Source organism: Scyliorhinus torazame, chromosome 2, assembly GCF_047496885.1.
Source record: "Scyliorhinus torazame isolate Kashiwa2021f chromosome 2, sScyTor2.1, whole genome shotgun sequence".
NCBI classification, from domain to species: Eukaryota; Metazoa; Chordata; class Chondrichthyes; order Carcharhiniformes; family Scyliorhinidae; genus Scyliorhinus; species Scyliorhinus torazame.
This window is the reverse complement of record NC_092708.1, coordinates 146,566,544-146,583,337: the sequence shown is the minus strand read 5'-3', so window position 1 is coordinate 146,583,337 and position 16,794 is coordinate 146,566,544. Positions and strand designations below refer to the sequence as shown.

At 49.1% G+C, this 16,794-nt stretch overlaps 1 protein-coding gene across 6 annotated transcripts in view; it reads right to left on the bottom strand.

Annotated features, from left to right (window-relative positions):
• The window catches only part of gulp1b (GULP PTB domain containing engulfment adaptor 1b), a 645,746-nt gene that overhangs the window by 264,693 nt on the left and 364,259 nt on the right, over window positions 1-16,794 (bottom strand). The gene's annotated exons all lie outside the window — the stretch shown is intronic.

Here is a 16,794-nt window from a genome sequence, read left to right as displayed (position 1 = left end):
AGTCGCCGCCACCACTGGACTCGTGGTGTACCTAGTCGGCGGGAGCGGCAGTGGTGCTATCACTAGTGCTCCCAGGCTCGTGCCCACACATGATGCCATTTCCAGCGTCTTCCACGCCGCCCCCTCCCCCTCCATTACCCACTTGCGTATCATCGCCACATTGGCAGCCCAGTAATACCCACACAGATTAGGTAACGCTAACCCTCCTCTGTCCCTACTCCGCTCCAGAAACACCCTTCTCACCCTCGGGGTCTTTTTCGCCCCCACGAATCCCATGATGCTCCTACTGACCCGCTTAAAAAAGGCCTTAGGGATCAGGATGGGGAAGCATTGGAATATAAAAAGGAACCTCGGGAGCACCGTCATCTTCACCGACTGTACCCTACCCGCCAAGGAGAGTGGCAGCATATCCCACCTTTTAAACTCCTCCTCCATCTGCTCCACCAGCCTCGTCAAGTTGAGCTTGTGTAGGGCCCCCCAGCTCCTGGCCACCTGGATCCCCAGGTACCGAAAACTCCTTTCCAGCCTCTTCAGTGGAAGCTCGTCTATCCCCCTTCCCTTGTCCCCTGGGTGTACCACAAAGAGCTTACTCTTCCCCACGTTGAGCTTATACCTGGAAAAGTCCCCAAACTCCCTGAGGATCCGCATTACCTCCGGCATCCCCCCCACTGGGTCCGCCACATACAGTAACAGGTCATCGGCATACAACGAAACCCGGTGTTCCTCCCCACCCACCCCGGGGATCATCCCCCTCCAGTTCCTGGACTCCCTTAGAGCCATCGCCAAAGGCTCAATTGGCAATGCAAATAGCAAGGGGGATAGGGGGCACCCCTGCCTCGTCCCCCGGTACAGCCGAAAGTCTTCCGACCTCCTCCAATTCGTGGCCACACTCGCCACCGGGGCTTCGTAAAGTAGCCTAACCCAACTAATGAACCCCTCCCCGAACCCAAACATCCTCAACACTTCCCAGAGGTACCCCCACTCCACCCTATCGAAGGCCTTCTCCGCGTCCATTGCCGCCACAATCTCCGCTTCCCCTTCACTGCAGGCATCATGATTACGTTAAGGAGCCTCCTCACATTGGTATTCAGCTGCCTTCCCGTAACAAAACCTGTCTGGTCCTCGTGAATCACCCCCCGGACACAGTCCTCAATTCTGGTAGCCAACACCTTCGCTAACAGCTTCGCATCCACGTTGAGGAGAGAGATTGGCCTATACGACCTGCACTGTAATGGGTCCTTGTCCCGCTTCAAGATCAGCGAGATCAGCGCCCTGGACATCGTCGGGGGTAGCCCCCCCCCCCACCCCCACCCCCCCCTTCCCCCCCGTCCCTCGCCTTATTGAAAGTCTTCACTAATAGAGGGCCCAGCAGGTCCATGTACTTCCGGTAAAATTCCATTGGGAACACATCTGGCCCCGGTGCCTTCCCCGCCTGCATACTCCCCAGCCCCTTAGTCAGCTCCTCCAGCCCTACCGGTGCCCCAAGCCCAGCCACCTGCTTCTCCTCCACCCTTGGGAACCTCAGTCGATCCGAAAATCGACACATTCCCCCCACCACTGTCGGGGGCTCAGACCTATACAGCCCCTCATAAAAGTCTCTAAATACCCCATTTATTCCCACCGCACTCTGCACCGTGTTCCCCCCTTTATCCCTAACTCCCCCAATCTCCCTCGCTGCCTCCCGCTTCCGAAGCTGGTGTGCCAACATCCGGCTAGCCTTCTCCCCGTACTCGTACACCGCCCCTTGCGCTTTCCTCCACTGCACCTCTGCCTTCTTGGTGGTCAACAGGTCGAACCCGGCCTGGAGGCTTTGTCGCTCCTTGAGTAGTCCCTCCTCGGGGACCTCTGCATACCTAATATCCACCCTAAAAATCTCCACCACCTATCTCTCCCTCTCTCTCCTCTCCTTCTTCTCCTTGTGGGCCCTAGTGGAGATGTGCTCTCCCCGAATCACCGCCTTCAGTGCCTCCCAGACCACCCCCACCTGCACCTCCCCATTAACGTTAGCCTCTAGATAGCTTTCAATACAGCCCCGGATCAGCCCGCTCACCTCCTCATCCGCCAGCAAGCCCACATCCAGGCGCCACAGCGGGCGCTGGTCCCTCTCCTCCCCTAGCTCCAGCTCCACCCAATGCGGGGCATGGTCTGAGATGGCTATGGCCGAATACTCCGTGCCCTCCACCCTCGGAATTAGTGCCCTGCTCATAACGAAGAAGTCTATCCGGGAGTAGGCTTTATGGACATGGGGAAAAAAAAGAAAATTCCCTGGCCCCCGGCCTGACAAACCTCCATGGGTCCACTCCTCCCATCTGGTCCATAAACCCCCTCAGCACCTTGGCCGCCGCCGGCCTGTTACCCGTCCTGGACCTGGAGCGGTCCAATGCTGGATCCAGTACCGTGTTGAAGTCACCCCCCATTATCAAGCTCCCTGCCTCCAGGTCCGGAATCCGCCCAACATAAGAACATAAGAACTAGGAGCAGGAGTAGGCCATCTGGCCCCTCGAGCCTGCTCCACCATTCAATGAGATCATGGCTGATCTTTTGTGGACTCAGCTCCACTTTCCAGCCCAAACACCATAACCCTTAATCCCTTTATTCTTCAAAAAACTATCTATCTTTATCTTAAAAACATTTAATGAAGGAGCCTCTACTGCTTCACTGGGAAGGAATTCCATAGATTCACAACCCTTTGTGTGAAGAAGTTTATCCTAAACTCAGTCCTAAATCTACTTCCCCTTATTTTGAGGCTATGCCCCCTATTTCTGCTTTCACTCGCCAGTGGAAACAACCTGCCCGCATCTATCCTATCTATTCCCTTCATAATCTTATATGTTTCTATAAGATCCCCCCTCATCCTTCTAAATTCCAACGAGTACAGTCCCAGTCTACTCAACCTCTCCTCGTAATCCAACCCCTTCAGCTCTGGGATTAACCTAGTGAATCTCCTCTGCACACCCTCCAGTGCCAGTACGTCCTTTCTCAAGTAAGGAGACCAAAACTGAACACAATACTCCAGGTGTGGCCTCACTAACACCTTATACAATTGCAGCAGAACCTCCCTGGTCTTAAACTCCATCACTCTAGCAATGGAGGACAAAATTCCATTTGCCTTCTTAACCACCTGTTACATGTGTAAACCAACTTCTTGGGTCACATGGGATTTTCCAGAACCCACATTTTACTTCCAAGATGCTGAAAACCTTGGTATTGGCCAGTCAGTTATCATCCGTTTAACCAACTTCATGGGTAATGAGTCTGAGCAGTGCCTTTTTTTGGTGAATGTGGTAATCACCACTGTTGTATATATGAGGAGATGTGTGGCAAGGCCCTATACTGCAGGTACGGGAGTAGTCCCTACCTGCTGGCTCCGCCCAGTAGGTGGAGTATAAATATGTGTGCTCCCTATACAGCAGCCATTTCACCAGCTGCTGTAGGAGGCCACACATCTTAGAGTAATAAAGCCTCAGTTGTATTCAACTCTCGTCTCTGTGCAATTGATCGTGCATCAATTTATTACTCTAAGATTTTCAGAAGATGGATCTCCGCCTCAAGCAGGATCGTCTGCAGCTGGATCCGCAATCAAGCGACGCCAAAAAGGAAGTTCAACATTGGCGGGCTTGTTACGAAGCTTACATCAGGTCTGCACCAGACCCAATCCCAGAAGCTCAGAAGATCCAGATACTCTACACGCGGCTGAGCTCCAACGTCTTTCCTCTTATCCAGGACGCGCCGAACTACGCCGAAGCCATGGCGCTTCTGAAAGAGAATTACGCCCAGCAGACGAACACGCTCTTCGCCAAACAGGTACTGTCTACTCGCAGTCAACTCCCTGGTGAGCCCGTAGAAGATTTCTGATGTGCTTTAATTCCTCTGGCCAGAGACTGCGACTGTCAGGCCGTCACGGCCACGGAACATTCAAACCTCCTCATGCGGGACGCCTTCGTTACGGGGATAGGGTCAGACCTCATACGCCAGCGGCTTTTAGAGGGGGCCACGCTCGACCTCGCAGCAACAAAAAAACTGGCGCTATCGATGAGGGTCGCCTTGCGCAATATTCAGGACTACACCCCCAGCTGCGCCGCCCACCCCTCCTACACATCGTGGACTCCGCAGACGGCCGCCCCACCGGGGGCCTCACCCAGTCAATACGCCTGTGCCACGCGCCAGCCAGCCAACCCCGGGGGCCCCCCGATGTTACTTCTGCTGGCAACAGGCTACCCGGCCCGCACCGCCCTTTGCAAGTCCTGCGGCAAGAAGGGGCACTTCGCTGCGGTGTGCCAGGCCCGCTCAGTTGCCACTATTGCCCCCACCCCCCTCGCGGATGGACAATGGGCGCCGCCATCTTCCCCTTCTCGGACCACGTGCGGCCCATGGACGGCGCCATCTTTTTCAACCCCCACCCTGGGCCTCGCCATCTTGTCCACCCCAAGATCATCAGGCACCGCCATCTTGTTTTCCCCAAGGCACGTGGGCACCACCATTGTTCCAGGACCCATGCCCCCCTGGCACCCCATCGTTCGACACCAGCGACGACCAGCCACGACTCGCCTCGGTCCCGATCGACCAGTCTCGCCCGCACAACCCAGCCACTGCCTCGACAAGCATGAAGATCGATGGGCACGAGACCTTTTGCCTGCTGGACTCCGGGAGCACCGAAAGCTTCATCCATCCAGATACGGTAAGGCGCTGCTCCCTTGCGGTACACCCCGCCAATCAAAGAATCTCCCTGGCCTCCGGATCACACTCCGTGGCTATCCCGGGGTACCGTATAGTCAAACTCACGGTACACGGCATAGAATTCAACGGCTTCCACGTCTACGTACTCCCCAACCTCTGCGCTGCCCTGCTACTCGGCTTGGACTTCCAGTGTAACCTTCAGAGCCTAACCTTGAAATTCGGTGGTCCCCTACCACCCCTTACTGTGTGCAGCCTCGCGACCCTAAAGGTCGACCCATCTTCCCTATTCGCAAAACTAACCCCGGATTGCAAACCCGTCGCCACCAGGAGCAGACAGTACAGCACCCAGGACAGGACCTTCATCAGGTCAGAGGTCCAGCGGCTGCTTCGGGAAGGCATCATCGAGGCCAGCAACAGCCCCTGGAGAGCTCAAGTGGTAGTGGTGAAAACTGGGGAGAAACACCGAATGGTCGTGGACTACAGCCAGACTATCAGTAGGTACATGCAGCTCGACGCGTACCCCCTCCCACGCATATCTGATATGGTCAATCAGATTACACAGTACCGGCTCTTCTCAACTGCAGACCTCAAATCCGCCTACCACCAGCTCCCCATCCATAAGGCGGACCGCCCACACACTGCCTTTGAGGCAGATGGCCGCCTCTACCATTTTCTCAGGGTTCCCTTCGGTGTCACCAACGGGGTCTCGGTCTTCCAAAGGGAGATGGACCGAATGGTCGACCAGTACAGGTTGTGGGCCACCTTCACGTACCTAGACAATGTCACCATCTGTGGCCACGATCAGCAGGACCACAATGCCAACCTTGCCAAATTTCTCCACACCGCCACTCTCCTAAACCTCACCTATAATAAGGAGAAATGCGTATTCAGCACAAACCGCTTAGCCATCCTCAGCTATGTGGACCAGAACGGAGTTCTGGGGCCCGATCCCGACCGCATGCGCCCCCTCATGGAGCCCCCCCTTTCCCACGGCCCTTAAACGCTGTCTGTGGTATATTTTCATACTACGCCCAGTGGGTCCCAAACTACGTGGACAAGGCCCGCCCACTCATCCAGACCACCCTTTTCCCCCTGACGGCCGAGGCTCAACATGCCTTCAACCGTATTCGAGCCGATATCGCCAAGGCCGCGATCCTCGCAGTAGACAAGACGCTGCCCTTTCAAGTGGAGAGCGACGCATGAGACGTCGCCCTAGCCGCCACGCTCAACCAGGCAGGCAGGCCCATGGCATTCTTTTCTCGCACCATTCATGCCTCCGAAATTCGGCACTCCTCCGTTGAAAAAGAGGCCCAACCATCGTTGAAGCTGTGCGGCATTGGAGGCATTACCTGGCCGGCAGGAGATTCACTCTCCTCACTGACCAATGGTCGGTAGCCTTCATGTTCAATAACACACAGCGGGGTAAGATTAAAATGATAAAATCTTGAGGTGGAGGATCGAGCTCTCCACCTACAACTACGAGATTTTGTATCACCCCGGCAAGCTCAATGAGCCCCCAGATGCCCTATCCCGAGGTACATGTGCCAGCGCACAGGTGGCCCGACTCCGGACCCTGCACGATAACCTTTGTCACCCAGGAGTCACATGGTTGTACCATTTCATAAATGCCCGCAATCTGCCCTACTCCGTCGAGGAAGTCAGGGCAATCACTAAGGACTGCCAGGTCTGTGCGGAGTGCAAACCGCACTTCTACCAGCTGGACCGCGCGCGCCTGGCGAAGACCTTCCGCCCCTTTGAACGCCTCAGCGTGGATTTCAAAGGGCTCTCCCCTCCACCGACCATAACACGTACATTCTCAGTGTGGTCGATGAATACTCCAGATTCCCCTTCGCTATCCTATGCCCCGATATGACGTCTGCCACCGTCATCAAAGCCCTCAACACAATCTTTGCGCTGTTCGGCTTCCCCGCTTACATCCACAGTGACAGGGGATCCTCATTAATGAGTGATGAGCTGTGTCAGTTCCTGCTCAGCTGGGGTATCGCCTCCAGCAGGACAACCAGCTATAACCCCCGGGGAAACGGGAAGGTGGAGAGGGAGAACAGGATGGTCTGGAGGGCCGTCCAACTGGCCCTACGGTCCAGAAATATTCCGTTCTCCAGCTGGCAGGATGTCCCCCCCGATGCACTGCACTCCATTTGGTCGCTACTATGCACCGCCACTAACGACACACCTCATGAACGTCTCTTTGCCTTCCCCAGGTAGCCCACATCCGGGGTGTCGCTCCCGACTTGGCTCGCAGCTCCAGGACCCGTACTCCTCCGTAGTCACGTCAGACTCCACAAGGCGGACCCGTTGGTTGAAAGGGTGCAGTTACTCCACGCTAACCCCAGTATGCCTCAGGGACCTGGCACCAGCAGGTTCCCCACACACACACCCCTCCGACCCGGCTCCACCCCCCCCTCCCCCGGCACACCCAGCAGCAACCCCCCCAGGACCATCCGTCCTCCCCCTGCCCACGCCCGAGGATGAAGAGGATTTCGGCACGCTCCCGGAGTCACCGAGGACCAGACCAACACCGGAATCGCCGCCACCACTGCGTTGCTCCCAACGCCACATCAAGGCCCGGACCGGCTAAATCTATAATTGGTTCGGGACTATCAAACCACCTTGTACTGGACTTCAGAAAGAAATATTTTTTTTCGCTTCTGTATATTAAACTTGCTCTGTATATAGTTCTCCACCACCCCCGCCGGACTCAATTTTAACAGGGGGTGAATTTGGTAATCACCACTATTGTATATATTAGAAGATGTGTGGTAAGGCCCTGTACTACAGGTACGGGGGTAGTCCCTGCCTGCTGGCTCCGCCCATATATAAATATGTGTGCTCCCTATACAGCAGCCATTTCACCAGCTGCTGTAGGAGGCCACACATCTTCGAATAATAAAGCCTCAGTTGTATTCAACTCTCGTCTCTGTGCAATTGATCGTGCATCAATGAACTGGTTCGATGCAGATCCTGACCATGTCACCTTTCTTGACAGCAGCCACTAGCTGAAACTCACTCTGTGGCCTTGTCTATGGGGGCTGTCATCCGATCTAGCTCATGGACGACTTTCTGTTTCATCGCTAGGGGTACTCTTCTTGAAGCACAGACCATGGTGGCATGGTCTGATTTGTCTAATTTGATAGATTACAGGTAGCTACATCACAGTTGAATAGGTCTTTATATTCTATCTTTTCTGTAGCCTGGCACTGCAGAGTGTGTAAATCTGGGCCAAGGTGCATTAGCCCCAATGTGATGCTGTCCTAAATACCTAACAGCAGCTTTATGTTTTGATTAATGACTTGAAACTGGGAACCGCCCTGTGTGTAATGGAGAGTGGCCACGCCTTATTTGCGCATAGTTTGTCTGCCATGTGCACAAGGTCCACCTGAGTATTGGATCAGGTTTAGCGTATGTGCCGATTTCCTGCAACAACTGCCTAGGAAGGACGTTGCACTTTCTTCCAGTGTCGATCGTTACTGGTTACATCGTTTACCAAATGCCACACATGCAGTTTTGTTCTGTGGGTGATGGCTGCCGCAGCCGAGGGTGCTCTGTCCTGTGAAAACTTTGATTTATCCCTTAACTCTTTGCTTTGTTTTTCTGACTGCTCATTCAACATACCGATGCTTAGATGTGAAGGGTAGGTGGATTGGCCACACTAAATTGCCCCTTCATTGGAAAAAAATAATTGGGTACTTTGAAACAAAACATACAGATGGTGATCGCAGATTCCAGCGTGAAATGTCTCTCACAACGAAGGTTCTTGTGGGCAATCTCACTCTGGTTCTCATACACAGTGCAACCTCTCACAAGTTCAACAGTGAGGGTGTCAAATGCGTATTTTTTTGCTAGGATTTTTAGAGTCGTGGTGTAGGACTAAATATATTCAACAAACTTTTGGTTGGTATTATTAAATGTCTGTCCAATAGAATTCTCTTTATTGGCATACATATGTGCTCAAAGTTTTTTTGGGCAGTATCTCAAAATCCTCCTCCTCATCCTCCACTTGAAAAACAAAAGACTAAAATTTCTCAACTGCTTCAAGGCCTGCTGAATTTAAGAGGCCGTATGCCTGTACCTTCTTTGAGTTGTCTGATAGACTGGCACTGAGGAAACACCACTCTTTTATGAATTTGTCCAATTTTCTGCAAAGTTTTCGTCAAACATGAGCGGTGAAGTCCCTGTGCCATTCTACCACCTCCTGACAGAGTCATAGAGGTTTACAGCATGGAAACAGGCCCTTCGGCCCAACTCGTCTACGCCGCCCAGCTTTTACCACTAAGCTAGTCCCAACAGCCCGCATTTGGCCCACATCCTTCTATACCCATATAAGTGTCTAAATGCTTTTTAAAAGACAAAATTGTACTCACCTCTACCACTGCCTCTGGCAGCTCGTTCCAGATGCTCACCACCCTCTGTGAGAAAAAATTACCCCTCTGTACCCTTTTGTATCTCTCACCTTAAACCTGTGCCCTCTAAGTTTTAGACCCCTACCTTTGGGAAAAGATGTTGCATATCCACCTCATCTATGACACTCATTATTTTATAGACCTCTATAAGTTCACCCCTAAGGCTCCTACACCCCAGGGAAAAAAGTCACAGTCTATCCAGCCTCTCCTTATAACTCAAACCATCAAGTCCTGGTTGTAATGATATGCATAATCTAAGGAGAGTAAAGGGTTAACAAGATGATGTTTATGTATCTCAACAGTAGTTGGCATCACTGAGTAGTCTTATAAATTATAGCGTCTCTGAGCATCCTGGGAGAAGCTTATGGAGAAGGATAGTGTGAGGTTGTATTAGAGAGACAATAGATTACTGTAACATAGATTAAATACTATTATTTTGTTAGCTATTACTTAGCAGAGTGTGTGAACCATTTAAAGTAGTTTAAAATAAACTAGCTTTGTTTTAAATACATCGTTTGATGTTCTTTGTAAACACTACGACTTTTACCTATCTTGGAGAACAATACAAGAAGCATCACACCTGTAGCATCCCAGTAAATCTTTCCTGCACTTTAGTTTAATAATATCCTTATGGGTGACCAGAACTGTACACAGTCTTCCAAGAGTGGCCTTACTAATTTCGGACAGAGATAAGGAGACATTTCTTCACCCAAAGAGTGGTGAGCCTGTGGAATTCATTATCATAGGAAGTAGTTGATGCTAAAACATTGAGTATATTCAAGAGGCGGCTAGATATAGCACTTGGGGCGAATGGGATCAAAGGTTATGGGGAGAAAGCAGGATTAGGCTATTGAGCTGGATGATCAGCCATGATGCTGATAAATGGCAGAGCAGGCTCGAAGAGCCAAAAGGCCTCCTCCGGCTCCTATCTTCTATGTATCAATGTAATCCTGAAGAAGTATTCAGTTCCAATAGCTGGGGAACAGGGATTAGCTACAATAAAGGTTTATTGATAACACTGAGCAGCTCTTAAGAATAAGAATAATCTTTATTTGTGTCACAAGTAGGCTTACATTATACTGCATGAAGTTATGGGGAAAATCCCCGAGTCACCACATTCCGGTACCTGTTTGGTTACACTGAGGGAGAATTCAGAATGTCCAATTCACCTAACAAGTGCATCTTTTGGGACTTGTGGGAGGAAACCCACGCAGACACAGGGAGAACGTGCAGACTCCGCCCAGATAGTGACCCAAGCCGGGAATTGAACCTGGAACCCTGGTGCTGTGAAGCAACAATGCTAACCATTGTGCTACCGTGCAGCTACATGCTGGGTTGCTGCCGTTGCACCAGGGAGAACTCTCCCTTGCTCACCAACCTCCCTGTAACATGACCTCATTTGTACCTATGTCATTCCAGCGTCCACATGGTCACCCAGTCTACAGTTTATGTACACACAAACCATAACACTACTTGACCAGTTGAAGATATTCTTAAGGCCAGGTTGTATTATCACAGACAGTAATTCATCAATATTCAGACTGACTCTGGGGTCTGGGAAGGAGATCTGGAATCCTGAATTTTGGGTGTTATCTTATGATTTAACAGTATTTTAAGGGGCAGCAAGCAAGAATCTAAGTGAATAGGGGTGTTTTGGGAATCTGGGATTGCAGGGAAAGAGGACCTTTCCAAGGACCTAATAGCTGGGTAGAGATTTCTCTGTCATTGAGAGCAATGCTGTGGTGAGAGATACTTAGTTTCGGAGTACGAGGACCTTGAAACTTTATTATAAAGAACTCAAAAGTTATCAAGGTGTTGGAAAGTATTCAGGAAGTGTTCCCGGAAAGATCAGCAGCAGACCTGAAGTGAGGCAAGAAGGTGGCAGTTGGGAGAGTCCAGGAGAATTGCGCAGAAGCTTCCGCGACGAATAGAGGGCCTTATCTTGTAGCAATGATCCAGGAAATAAAACTAAAGTGGACTTTTTGACCTGTTGAATAATCAAATACTACTTTCCGTTATGTCTATTCATGCCAGCCCCAAATACCATTAATCCTTTTGGAAACTCTACTCTTTCACATCAATGCGTTTCCCAGTGTCAGCTGCCAGTGTTAGCTGCCTGTGTCTCTCACCTTACAGTACTTTTTGCAAACTTACAGGGCTTCATGAAATATACATTTTTACTGACGCGTTAAAATTGATTACTTATGCAGTTTATAAATTTTAAAGGGGAAAGAAAAATCTTTAAACTGGTTGTCTCTCAGAGGTTCAGGTAAATGTTCATTTTTACTGCAAGGTCATAGTGGTGTGTGAAAGCAATGGCAGAAAATCCCAGCTATCCAACACTTATGGCATGAAAGGAGGCCATTTGAACCATCAAGTCCATGGCGACTATCCATAGAGCTACCTAATCAATCCCAAACCCCCCCTCGCTCCCTGTAGCCCTGCAAGTTTATTTCTTTCAAATACCATCCAATTTCCTGCGGAATCAACGGATTGCTTTCCACTTCCACTACCCTCCTGAGCAGTGAGGTCATTCCCATCGTTGCCTTAAAAAAAAGTCCTTTCTGCTCCCTTTGCCCAAAATTGTAAATCTATTTCTCTTCTCATTCGTTATGAAATAACATTTTCAAGAAATACGGTCACCGATTTCCTTTCAAGTATTTTAAACCGAGCATTAAAACTCAATTCAAGCACATTTCCACTTCAACGTCGAGGAACCTATTGATACATGTCAGGAAATGCTGAAAACTTCATGTACTCTGAATTGACCCATCACCTGTTCGGTAAAGAATATCCAGAAAAACAAATCTGATGACCAGGCTTCCGAGACAGGCCGAGACTGTCAAATAAAAACTTCAAGGTAGACATTGAAAGAAAGAAAAACAATTCAATGAGCAACATCAATCATATTGTTGTGAAATATGTGATTTATAAAATGTATCTTTGGTCGAGTCTTCTTTTGAATATATAAAATGTCATGCAGTGAGAAAAGACAAAACTTTCTAAAAGTTATTTTTATTGACTTGCTTGGTTCGTTATAATTTTGCTCTTTTTTAATTGGTAGGTTTTCTTGATTACTCGATTGTCTAGTTTGTTGGTGTGCCAATGGCCATTTTCTCATGTTGAAACTGCTTTTGGTTTATTTTTTCTAATTCTTGGGCTCTAATCTTCTAATGTCTTACTTTAAATCAGTGGAAATGCGACAGCAAAATGTTGACAAATATCATGGCACAAGACGTAAGGGTAACACGGGCATGCTGTGCATGCCACACACAAGACTGTTAAAATATAACAGGCAGCAGAGAGGAGTACATAAATTACAAATTATTACAACTCTATAGAAAATGTCAGTTTTGAAAGAAAATATCAAAAATTAATGATCCAAATGACAGATTATAATTCTGAAAATAGTGGCTTCTGAAATGGATAAGTAGACACAATTGGTGAACTTTCCTCATGAGGAAACTAAACTAATTTCTGTTGCAGAAAGATGAAGGGCTGGATTCTCCGCCTCGTGATGCCAGGAGCTAGAATTGCAATTGAGTGGAGAATAGCGGGTAATGCAAAAATCGCGATTTAGGCATGGTGCCAATTCCAATACCCTGCTCCGGTCCCCCGCTGGCGGCATTGATGATCTTCACACCCCACACCGGGCGTCATTTGCATGGATTAGTGGGTTGGACACAAGTATGCTTCACCCCTCTGTGATGCTCCACACATCTCAGGTGGGAGTCACGCGAACGTAAATTGGTGCAAGTATTTACAAGCGGGGCCTGGGCGCCATGGCTATTGAGGGGGAATGAGAAGGTAAAACAAACTCTCGAAACTCTCAAAACATGTCAGGATTGGTGGGGGGTGACTGCCTGGGCTGGGGGGAGTAGTGGGCAGGTTGTCTCTGAGCCATCCTTGTGACTGGAATGAGAGTGTGTGGTGAGTGGAGCGCTTATAAGCAGCTCCAGCTTGCCAGACTCTTTAAGATAATTCCGGCCCCAGGGTTCCGCCACCAGCAGAATTGCTTCCAATTCATGCCGGCAGAGTGCTGGCCCACTTGCATGCTCTGAATCTCGGAACAAACAGCGCCCCCAACGGGAACGCTAATTTCACACGAATCAGTTCCATGGGCAGCACGGTAGCACAGCGGATAGCACAGTTGCTTCACAGCTCCAGGGTCCAAGGTCCGATTCCCGGCTTGGGTCACTACCAGTGAGGAGTCTGCATGTTCTCCCCGTGTCTGTGTGGGATTCCTCCCGGTGCTCCGGTTTCCTTCCGCAGTCCAAAGATGTGCGGGTTATGTGGATTGGCCATGCTAAATTGCCCTTAGTGTCCAAAAAAAAGGTTAAATGCAGTTATTGCGTTACGGGGATAGGGTGGAGGCGTGGGCTTGAGTAGGGTGCTCTTTCCAAGGGCCGGTGCAGATTCGATTGACCGAATAGCCCCCTTCTGCACTGTAAATTCTATGATTCTATGGGGAAACTTAGGGTGCAATTCTCCGGAAAAAGTTCTAAGTTAATTTGTGGTGGGTATTGCAGTTAAATTCCCGCCAGCTGTGCCAGCGAGTTCCCCACCACTATTTCAGGACACTTGGGGCCCTGGGGATTTTCTCACTGGATTAGTTCACGTTTAGAGGGCTGGATTCTCCGATCCTGCGGTTATATCCACAAGAACCATCTGGTCTTATGACCAGAAAGTCGGCGGCGACACCTTACCGATCCTCCGTCTGGTGCGGGGCTAGCAGCTGCGTAGCGTAAAGCCCCCGGCTTTACCTGCAGATATGGCCACAGAATGGCCGGGTCCATGGCCATGCATGCAGCGGCGGCCTGTGCCGGCTGCGCCGTGGAACATGGCCAAACATTGCCCCACTGTAGCCAGCCTCATCACCCATGGACCACCCCCCACAAGTGCCCCCAGCTGCTGCCGAAGCCATGCCTACCAGCGGAATGGCTCCGTCCCCGATTGTGGTGGTGCTGGACTCAGCTCAAAGCCATCACGCCAGGTCTCCGAACGATGTGAACACACGTTTGCCACACCATCAGGGACTCGGCCCATCGGGGCGGAGCATCGGCGGAGGGCCTCAGGTGGCGTCCTGAGGTCGTCCATATGGCATACTCATGGAGTACGCCATTATTGATGGGGCGGAACATCGCAAAAACGGTGTCGCCCCCCGATTTCAGCCTAAACGGGAATTCTCTGGCTGATCGCCGAACGCGATTTCGGCGTCGCCAATCAGAGAATCCAGCCCAGAATTATTTTTTAGCACTGCGGAGCTGAACTCTGAGATCGGGCTGCCATTTTGAAAGGATGCCCCAATCTCTAAGTGATCTTGTAGGTTCCTCATACCCCACAGCCATGGGCAATGTCACCCCCCACACACATGGACACTACTCCACACATCCCAAGACTTGCCCACCACAGATCCCACTTGAACCGACCACTAAAATATTCAGCCGATCAAGGGAAAATGATTGGAAATGTAAACACATTAGTAATCTTCATTGTCACAAGTAGGCTTACATTAACACTGCAATGAAGTTACTGTGAAAAGCCCCTAGTCGCCATATTCCGGCGTTCATGCATTCTTAGTGTGGTACAAAAAAGCAAAACACAAAAAGCTGGACAGGCTACATCACGAGCAGACTAGCTGATGATTTTATGTTTGATTGATTTACCCTACTGCTATATAGAAACTGGAGATTTTGTTTGAAACCTTTGATTGCAAGAAGTGTGATGCAAAGAAAGACAGGAATTTCTATTTGAACAGGGTCTTTTCCATCCTTAACTTGTAGTCAATAATTTACTTTTGACATGTTGTGATTCATTACATACCAGATTCAGCAGGCAATTTTAATACGTGCAAAATTCTACCACCAACAAAATAGATATCAGGATTACTCAATTGTTAGTGGTTTGGGTTTTGGTTCAGGGAGGACCGTTTTGTCAGAATAACAACAGCACATCCTTCTCTTCAGATTGTGGCATGGATCACTTACATATCATTGAGCAGCAATTAAGGGAAGTTCTTTGAGGAAATAACATACTGTGGATAAGGATGAACCGCTGGATGTACTATACTTAAATTTCCAGAAAGCTTTTGATAAAGTGGCACTTCAAAGGCTGTTGCGGAAAATAAAAGCTCACGAGTGAACATACTGGTGAGGATGGAAGATTGGTTGGCTAACAGGAAGCAAAGAGTAGGTAGAAATGAGTCTTTTTCAGATTCGTAAGATGTGACGAGTGGTCAGCCACAGGAACCAGTGCTGGGATGTCAACAGTTTGCTAGTTATGGAAATGACTTGGATGAAAAGATTGAATGGATGGTTACCAAATTTACTCATGACATAAAGATCTGGCAAATAGAGTAATATGTGGATAAATGGGAAATTGCCCATTTTGGCAGGAAAAATAACAAAGAAGTATATTATCTAAATAGTGAGAGAGTGCAGTGCTCCGAGGTGCAGAGGGATCAGGGTGTCCTAGTGCAGTAATCACAAAGGGCTAGTATACAGGTACAGCAAGTAATTATGAATGCTAATAGTACGTTATCATTTATTGCGAGGGGAACTGAATACAAAAGTAGGAATGTTATGCTTCAGTTGTACAGAGCACTAGTGAGATCACATTTGGAATACTGTGTGCAGTATTGGCCACCTTATTTAAGGAAGGAGGTAAATGCATTGGAAACAGTTCAGAAAAGATTCACCAGACTGATACCTGGAATGGTTGGGTTTCCTTATGAGGACAGGTTGGACAGGTTAGGCTTGTATCTATTGAAGTTTAGAGTAAGAGGTGACTTGAATGAGACCATGAAGATCCTCAAGGGTCTTGACAGGTTGGATGTGGAGAGGGGGTTTCCTCTTGTGGGATAATCTAGAACTAGGGGTCACTGTTTAAAAATAAGAGATCTCCCATTTAAAACGGAGATGAGGCAAATGTTTTTCTCTCAGAGGGTCGTGAGCCTTTGGGACTCTCTTCTGAAATGTGGTGGAAACAGAATCGTTAATGTCTTTAAGACAGAGGTGGATAAATTATTGGTAAACAAGGGGGTGATGGATATCAGGGGCAGGCGGGATGCAGATTTAAGATTACTATCAGATCAGCAATGGTCTTATTAATGGCAGAGCAGGCTCGAGGGACTGAATGGCCTACTCCAGCTCCTTAGTTGTATGTTCTAATTTAACGTTTTATCCAAACAATGGTACTTTAACAGTATTCTGGTGCCAGAGTGAGGTTTTAACCCACATAGGAGCAAAAGAATCACTGGTTAGGGAAAGCTAAACAACAATGGTGGTCCAGGAGTGTGGCATGCATCATGGTATTGTCATGACATGTTCCTATTAGTACGCAATATGATTTCCTCAAATATATCAAGCTAAGTAACACCCCCAAAGAATAAAGCACTTTAAAGCGGAAATTACCAGATATTCTTCAAATAAACCTGTTGGCAATTTTTTTTTTATTTGTTCATGGGACGTGTGTGTCACATGCACTGCCAGCATTACTTGCCCATCCCTAATTGCCCTTGAGGCAACAGTTAAGCGTCAACCACATTGCTGTGGGTCTGGAGTCACATGTTGCACCAGGTAAGGATGGCAGATTTTCTTCCCGAAAGGACATTAGCGAACCAGATGAGTTTTTCTGATAATCAACAATGGTTTCATGGTCATCATTGGACTTTTAATTCCAGATTTTTATTGAATTC